Raw genomic sequence first — 10026 nt, forward strand, 5'->3', positions numbered from 1 at the left:
GCGAAGTAGTCGTTTGTCCACTAGATGCGCATCGTTGCAGTGAGGCGTAATTTTGTTGGAAGTTAAAAGGGGTTGGAAAAACAATGGGCGCTTCATACAAGGACTGTAATTTACATAGCGAACATCTAATAAGGATAGGGCGATGTTCACATGAAGTGTAATTCCCATTTCTTCTTGAAGCGAAATAAATCTGAGGATGTTTATCGGACATGCTTGGTTTTACTGCAGGAATGCGTTAATCTTGTAATATCAATAAGGACCTAGGTAATGTTACCGTTAAGCGTTGGTTGAGTGATGGAGGCATTTGATTTATTGCATTTGTAGAAAACTATAAATGCGGTTATACCAAACAAATGTATAGCAGCACTGTTTGTATCTTTCGACTGTCATTTATTGCACGTGCTACAAAATCATTCTGTGCAATGGAAGATTTACCAACGTTACACGGTCTGATGCAGTTTTGCCTATACATGCGTGAGACTGAGGCGCCTGTTTATTTTGTTTTTAAGTGCGTGCAGGGTGTGAGAGGGGAATCGATGTGCTTTGATTACAGCTTGGTAGTTGTAGTCTGTGAAATTAAAAGCACGTGTGTGTGAAGTATCAAACAATGACACCTTCATTTCATTATGGCTGTTTTAGCAAAACACCTTAAGCTACTGTGTAGTAGGTCCCATTTAGAAGTGGCTACTTCATTTTGCTTTCATTGACTCATGGAGCTGCGTGAATGTTATTACAACTTTTAAGCCCGCGATATGACAGTTTAAGTCCGCTTGATACTGTAAAGGCGTAAGCCATTGGTTTCAAAGGAGATTTTATTTGTGTAAGCCAGCATAGCCTATTGACAATTTATGTTGTCAATAGGCCTACTATATAATCCTACCTGTAGCTTAGGGAAGCTAACAACTTTCTATTAGGATCTAGTTTGTTAGTTACCGTTTTGTCATAACTCCCTGATGCATTTTTGCATTTAGAATAGCCAGGCGTGTATATCTCAATCGGAAAATTAAACAATATCGGTGCCTATGGACTAGGCTGGGTGAACCCAGCCTGATCTGCCCGCTATTTATTTTTGATTTCTTAAAAGATTGAGCTTGGTCTGATGAAAGCCAGACTAGCCATGGACCTCAGTTAAACAATGCAAGGGAACATGAATCAGCCTATATTTGCACTAACAATAGCGGACAAAAGCTCTTCAACGTTGGCCCGTTAAAATGTGTATGAACAGTCTAGCGGCGCATTTCATCAAGGCCCATTTGGACATGTCAGTTATTTGCACCACTGGTTAGATGTAAAACAGCACTTCGTTTCAGACTAGGCTACTGTTACTTAATTTGTGCATTAACAATAGCGTTTCAGACTACTGTTACTTAATTTGTGCATTGACAATAAAATTATTACATGAACTAAAGATGACTAAAATCTTATGTAGAAGAAGAAACATTCACAAAAAATCCATCCATCCAAAAATGACCTTTGTTTTTGATAGCTGTTGAAAAGCGGCATGGAACTGACAGAGATGTTTTTGTTTATAAATACATAAAAAAAAATAAATAAATAAATAACATTATGCTGATACCTTTTGCTTTTCCCAAATACAATGTAGCCTACAGGTGTAAGTGACCTTTCATCAATCCAGTTGCAATGGATGAACTGTGATGAACTGCCCTACTTGTGATTGTTTAGAGATTTTAAAGGTTTTATAACAATTCTACATCTTCTTTGGCTATTCTACAATCTATTCACCTTTTCAGCACCAGTAGGGTACTTTCTGTGCAGCCCCGCACACACACACTCAGGCATGCCAAACAAGCATACACAAAAGTTTCAAGAGTGGGGGATGGAGTAAAATATGGAGACAAATTGAAGTGTGATTTATTTTTGTGAGCGGATGTACAGGACTGGCGGCGGTCATATTTTGTACCGCTATCGCGGTACATCTAGTTACAAACATAAATCCTTGCACATTGTAACGTGCTGATTCACTAGTGCAACACCCAACCGGGTCCGTGTAGACACTAATTACATTAACAATAAAGGCAACACACCGATAGACACACACACACTACAATACAACACACCTACACACGCACACAAACTACAATACAACACACCTACACAAATTACAATACAACACACCTACACAAACTACAATACAACACACCTACACACACACACACACACTACAATACAACACACCTACACACCTACACAAACTACAATACAACACACCTACACACACACACACAAACTACAATACAACACACCTACACACACACACAAACTACAATACAACACACCTACACACACACACTACAATACAACACACTTACACACACACACACTACAATACAACACACTTACACACACACACTACAATACAACACACCTACACACACACTACAATACAACACACCCACACACACACACACAAACTACAATACAACACACCTACACACCTACACAAACTACAATACAACACACCTACACAAACTACAATACAACACACCTACACACACACACACACACTACAATACAACACACCTACACACACACACACAAACTACAATACAACACACCTACACACCTACACAAACTACAATACAACACACCTACACACACACACACAAACTACAATACAACACACCTACACACACACACAAACTACAATACAACACACCTACACACACACACTACAATATAACACACACTTACACACACACACACTACAAACACACACACACACACACAACACACCTACACACACACACACACCAAACACACACACACACACACACAAACTACAATACAACACACACACACACACACACTACAATACAACACACCTACACACACACACAAACTACAATACAACACACCTACACACACACAAACTACAATACAACACACCTACACACACACACTACAATACAACACACTTACACACACACACTACAATACAACACATACACACACACACTACAATACAACACACATACACACACACACTACAATACAACACACCTACACACACACACACTACAATACAACACACCTACACACACACACACTACAATACAACACACCTACACACACACACACACTACAATACAACACACCTGGCTCTACTGGAAACAAATGAGCTGGCTTAAGGGCCGTCCGTGCACAAGGTCCATTGCCAGGTGGTGATGTTATGGCTGCTGCTGTATCTGTACAATGCACCTACTGGACTGTCCGTATTTAATTTCTGAGCTTGAATTTTGCTCCTGTTCGGCCCTACCTAGACCTTTAGAAGTATAGAGGTCTCAAATTATGCCATACAGGTGGCACACAGTGGGGGATCCTAACAAACAACTATAAACAATCAATATACTTCATTTGTTATTCAACGTTTGTGACGATTGACGTTGTGATGTCAACGTCATGACGCACATTCATTCAGCGCACATTCAGTTTCCAGGTTGCATCCTCGTGGACGTGGAATGTAAGTCATTCTGTGATTCTATAAAGGTAATTTGTACTGCATATTGTGATTAGTTGTATCATAACGCAAATAATGAGTTTACATGACTGTACATTTTAAGAACTATCGAAAGTTGGACTGCTAACTACCGGAGATAGTTCTGGTTTATGCGATAACGTGAATGGTAACCAAGGTACGCAAGCTCCATATCATGACATTCTAACTAATGCAGCTACTCTTTTTATACTCGATAGCATGACTCATAACCACAGCATGACATTCCAACTAATACAGCTACATGTGGCTTACTCAATAGCGCGACTCCTAATAAACGGAGCAGCTTTTGGCATCGATAGCATGACTGCTAACTAACCGAGCTACTCTTAGTATCGATAGCATGACTGCTAACTAACGGAGCAACTTTTGCAAAAGCAAATGATGTACAATCATTTCAGAAATTGCATGAAAAGTCTTGTTTAATTATTAATGATGCTACAGTATGTGGAAGTTGTAAAGTGTAAAGTTGTCTGGTGTTTAGCAGATGCTGAAGCAAAGTGACTCAAAAGGGCAAGTGTGGGACTCTAACTATGGCCCACCAAAGGACCGTATGCACAGACGGCTCTTTAGTAAGCTCATATTTAATTTGAGTGTTAACGGTGTTGTATCGGCATCTTCTGTTATATTCTGCTCCTTACATCTTCACTCCGACACTGAATATCTTTTCCCAATAATAATAATTTTAACACAAACATAAATCCTTGCACATTGTAACGTGCTGATTCACTAGTGCAACACCCAACCGGGTCCGTGTAGACACTAATTACATTAACAATGAAGGCAACACACCGATAGACACACACACATTACAATACAACACACCTACACACGCACAAAAACTACAATACAACACACCTACACAAATTACAATACAACACACCTACACAAACTACAATACAACACACCTACACACACACACAAACTACAATACAACACACCTACACACACACACAAACTACAATACAACACACCTACACTACAATACAACACACTTACACACACACACTACAATACAACACACTTACACACACACACTACAATACGTGTGGGATGTTGCATCCCTCTAATCACAGATGAGAGCAGCCAGCAGCAGCGATTGGCTGAGCTGAGTGTCACTCAAGGCTATCTGGTGGTACTCTTGGGGAAATGTCTTGTCTTTTCTATATCTCACAGGATAAATCAGTTCTTATTGTTCTTGGATATTGCCAAATTCTGACCTATTTCTCCAAACCCCCTTTTGGAGAAATAAGGGGTAAAAGAATGGATGAATAAGATGTTGAGCCGAATTAAGTTACAATGTGAAATATGTCAAAATATTGTTTACTATGTACGTTTAAAATGTAGCTATATTATAAGAACAAACAAGGAAGAGAGCACATTTCAAAATGTTCTTTCAGCTCAGTTATTTGCCTCTCCTCTTGGATTACATCAAACTAGGCTACACTTTGAAAACCTACAAGGCTGCTTTCACCAGCACTGTAAACTTGTATTTAAGAAGTTTAAGCACCTAATCTCTTCCTACCTGAACCCCAAGTGTCCGCGTACAAGCCTGCAGCTGCTGATCTGCCACTCATCACAAGTCTCTTAAACTGAGATTTTTTTCAATCAGCTGCAAAAGACAAAAAGCATAATGTACTCATATATGTTCTTTTTCTTTCTTGAAGATGTCCTTGAGAAAGCTCACACGAATCCTGTCCTATCCCGTGTCTGTGGAGTTGTCTCCTGAAGTATCTCCTCATGACTGCGAGCCCCGTACCATACCTAGACGTCTCCCGATGGGCAGTTGGATACTCGCTCAAGTAAGACAGGACTTTGAGCAGTTTGTTGACTGAACTGAAGAAGTGAGAAGGGAGAATATGTAGTGGTGTACGTGTGGGCTGGGGACTTTGAGCAGTTTGTTGACTGAACTGAAGAAGTGAGAAGGGAGAATATGTAGTGGCGTACGTGTGGGCTGGGCTCTCGGCTGTGGGTGTTTTCATTACAATTCATCCAGTCATGTTTGTTTATATGTCAAAGTAGCCAAAATGACACCGTTAAAAACGTGTTCTACTCGTTAGTTTGGTTCTTCAAAGTCAAAGTCAAAGTCTGCTTTATTGTCAATTTCTTCACATGTTCCAGACATCGAAATTACGTTTCTCACTATCCCACGGTGAAGACAAGACATATTTTACTAATTTAAGTCCACAGACAAACATAACATTCAAGTAAACAAAAAAGTAAGTAAATAAGTAAATAAGAGGGCACATATAATAATGAAAAAAATAAGAGCAGCAAAATTTGGTTGAAATTGTGCATAGACAGTCAATAAAATACTAGTGCAAAGTCAGGCCAATAAAAGGCCTGGGTAGTTCTGTTTGACCTAAGTAAGAAAGAAAGTGGCATAGTGGTGCAAGTTATGTAAGAGCAGCAGAAGTGTTGTGTTTTCAGGACAACAACAACAAGTTGTAAAGTGTACAAGTGTGCAAGTGTGCAAGTGGAGTAGTGCAGGTGACCATTGTGGGTCCAATGTCCAGGATGTTATGTAGCTGAGGGTGGGGGGGAGAGGAGGGAGAGAGTTCAGCATCCTTACAGCTTGGTATATGAAGCTGTTGGTGAGTCTGGTAGTGCGGGGCGCGGAGGCTTCTGTACCTCTTCCCAGAGGGCAGTAGATCAAACAGATTGTGAGGGGGTGACTTGCATCACTCACAATTTTGGTCGCCTTGCGGGTGAGGTGGGTGGTGTAAATGTCCTTCAGGGAGGGGAGTGAAGCACCAATAATCCTTCCAGCTGTGTTCACTATGCGCTGCAGGGCTTTCCTGTTGTATTCAGTGCAGCTTCCCCACACAGCGATACAGCTGGAGAGGATGCTCTCAATGGTGCCTCGGTAGAATGTGGTCATGATGGCTGGTGGAGCCCTTGCTCGCCTGAGTTTCCGCAGGAAGTACAGGCGGCGCTGAGCTCTCTTCGCCAGTGATGCAGAGTTGGTGGTCCAGGAGAGGTCTTCTCTTGGTATGCCAGACTTCACTGACGCATAAAGCTTCAAACCTGATAATTTCCCAAAAGGCACTGACCTTTGCAAGTACAAGGTAAAGGTAGGCTTTATAGACGTCAGTCAGAGAAGCAGACTCGTTTTGTTTTTGTGTATTTTCTTTTGATTTTTTTTTTTTTTAAAAACTGGAACAAAATTTCCTTTAACCTGGAGCTGACCCTAGAGGTGTTGTCTCCTGAACTGCTGCAGAGGGTGAAGGTGGAGTTTGCTAAAGCTAAATTGGAGAACAGGAAACTGAGGACAGGAACTTAAATTGTTTAAAAATACAGGTGGACTGCTGCACACACACAAAGACGAAGACGCTGCAGACAAGTCCCCAATAGACTGAATCACTGTATAAACACTTGACTATTTGAGCAGTTGAATGTTAATGGTGTTTTTTTCATACTCTCTTTTGTTGTTTACATAAAACAAGTTCTTTATGCTTGTTAAGAACTGAAATGTGTATTTTTGGCATTCATGTATTTTTATGTGAACTTAATTTGCACATTTTCAGTCCTGAAATGTTCGGCCTTTGCTTTGTGGCACTGTGCACTTTGCACAGCAGGTTCATCTGGTCAGTTTTTGAACACCCCAGCGTATTGAATAAATACAGATACTGTGAACAAACTATTTTATCCTTTCCAGGAATATTTTTCATTATTAGAGATACATCATGATATATCATGGATCAAATTGTATTGTAGTTTGGAGTAGGCCTACACCAGAGTCCTATGTAATTATTCTTCCCTCACTAAGTGCCGCAAAGTGTCCTCCTTTTTGGTGTCATGGAAATGACACCCTAGTCGCACCCAATCTTTGGGAATCAAATGCAAAACACTGCTGAGGTTGTAATACTGTGATTAATCATCTTTCTCTCCCAGGTCTGGAGGAGAATGGAGAAAACCCAGGTCTGGAGGAGAATGGAGAAAACCCAGGTATTTTATTTCCGAATTTCAAGACCCACCTAATCTCTTTTTACCAATACCCCAAGTATCCTTAAGCCTTGATCACATTTGGTATAACAACTCACAAAGGGGGCCGGATCAGATTAAGAATCATACAAGCGCCTCGGATTTGGTCCCTGGGGGCCATGGCAGCCAGTTTTGTTTGGTGAAAAGGAATTGAAAGCAGGAATTAACATAGGTCTACTCATAAACATTAAATATATTTTTTAAATATTATTTAAAAATGTAATTAATTAAAAATAGAAAATATATACAATTTGGCCCCTGTGATACTAAACCGTACTGGATGTAAGTTTATATAGTGTGATCAGAATATATGCAGTCAGAATATACACACTTTTTTTCAGTGTGCCCACACTCCACACACTCATGAACATGTGCTCTAGCCAGCAGTACACAATGTCTTCCCACATCTCGGAGACCAGTTAGAGCTGTTTCATTTGAATTATTAATCAAGAGATCAGAATCCCAACAATGTTGTTTGGGTTGTTGTTGTGCCAAGGGTTTCATTTGACTTTCATTTTCATTGACATAGACAGAGCCAAAACCATCCTTGCCCCCCCCTCCCCCCTTAAGTTTCATGAGCTATTCAAAATGCATAGAGGGAGTTATGACAAAACCATGACTGTTGTAGTTAACAAACTAGATCCTAATCCTAAAATGATCAGATCCACGTTGTGAGTTTCTCTTCCACATTTGATGATTTTACCATAAAAGGATCCGTTCTTATGACAGTTTGAGCTTAACCACTCCACTGCAATGCCTTAAAAACAGTGCTAAAGTAAAACAGTGCTACAGTAAAATTGTGCTGAACCATCTTCTATCCCAGGTCTCTATGAGCTGGAGAAGAACTGACTGAGGACAACAGAATATGCATCCCATAATGCTACAAGACACAGCCATCACCACCTTGCAAGATTGCTCAGGATCTCCGGACTGATAACTTGTATAAGGATATGTGGCTGTCACATGTCACCGAGCTGCTGATCTGGGCTTCCAGTGCCCAATTGTATTTCTTTACATGTCACACAATTTCTGAAACTTCACTCAAACACCACATCTCCATTCCACTGCTAGCAAAACCTTACACTCAAGGACCAAAACAGATTTGCATAACCATACGCACGTACATGGTCAGCCTCAAAAACTACATCATTTGATTTACGAAACACAAAACACAATTTCTCTACTTTAGACAGAAATCTCTGATAATGTCTGCTCTTTGCAATTTCAAGGCACTAGGTTATCTTAATAAATACTACACCCATGATTAACCAATTGATCCCTGATGTTTTCACATACGTATATACTATATAATGTTCTGTTCTGTTTTCCTGTGCAAAACCCAATATTTGGAAATGGATTGAGTGATTTCGCAATGTAAAGATAAATACAGTCCTCAGTGTGCAAACAATAAAAACAGGCATATATACACTATAGCCAAAGAAACGTGTTTTGTCAAATGTGCTTTACATTGTTTATTCAAACATCTGATGTTTGTCTTTCTGTTTTCAAGACAACAGCACTGTCACAGAGGGGGGGGGGGGGTGTCACATCATGAGAGAAAGAGACACAGAGTCAGCTTTGGTTCAGTAGTCTGGGAGGAAGTCAGAGCCGACGCTAGGGTTTTGATTGATTGATTGAAAACTATTGAACAACAATCAACATAAAGTGTTTAAAAGGCTATAAAAACACAATAAAGCCCAATTGTGGTCCTTAGGATGGAAGGGGGCTAACAGCACAGGGACTAAAACATTAAAGGCAAAAGGGTCAACTAATATTCAAAACAAACAAATACAAAAAAACAAGAGCTAAGACAGACAGACAAGCAGACTAACAAACATACTGTACAGTATTCCTAGTACTTCAAGGATCTTTTGATTTGTTTATGAGTTTGATAACCATTTTTTTGTTGAAATAAATATTTTTATTTAAAATTAAAGTAGGAGGGGCTTAACAGTTTGAGGTCGGGAGGTCATTCAGCTGCCGAGTATAGGAAAGAGCACTTCCCCTTACAGCTCTTGAAATGGCAGAGTCTGTAATCTGTGGAACTCCCCCTGGTGGAATAGTTGTGTGTCACTAATTTTAGAAAAGTAATTACATAGATACTTGCCAAGTTATTTCTTATTTTATAAACTAAAGACTGGAGACATGGTCCGGAAGAAGATGAATTCTAGGATGGAGTTTAAGAATCACTCTGACCAGAGTGTGTGATGCATGGTCTACATGTTATGTCTGTCGGTGTCTGATGTATGGACTATTTGTTTGTGTCACACGTCTGATGTCCTGTCATGAAGTGCCTTGCGACTGTGCCGCAAACCCAAATGCCCCACGGGGACAATAAAGTGATCTACTTGAATCAGAACACACACACACTGCCCCTGGTTGAGTGGCTGATTAATTCCAAATAAGAATTATAATTTAAATCATGCATTAAAGCCATTTTTAATGTGGTCATTTTTAAGTAGCCTATGAATCTATCCATATATGATATGAGAAATGTTTACAATCCGATGAGTTAAGCACTCGTGCCC

The 10026-nt window shown here is 40.0% G+C and overlaps 1 long non-coding RNA gene across 1 annotated transcript; it reads left to right on the plus strand.

Moving 5' to 3' along the window:
- The first annotated feature begins 6452 nt into the window (after nucleotides 1–6452).
- On the plus strand, nucleotides 6453–8463 carry LOC125288061. The gene is made up of 3 exons (XR_007192433.1): nucleotides 6453–6582; nucleotides 7409–7462; nucleotides 8322–8463. It is a non-coding gene; the product is annotated as an uncharacterized LOC125288061 (long non-coding RNA).
- Nucleotides 8464–10026: the final 1563 nt, after the last annotated feature.

The sequence above is a fragment of the Alosa alosa genome, chromosome 22, assembly GCF_017589495.1.
Source record: "Alosa alosa isolate M-15738 ecotype Scorff River chromosome 22, AALO_Geno_1.1, whole genome shotgun sequence".
Taxonomy (NCBI): Eukaryota; Metazoa; Chordata; class Actinopteri; order Clupeiformes; family Clupeidae; genus Alosa; species Alosa alosa.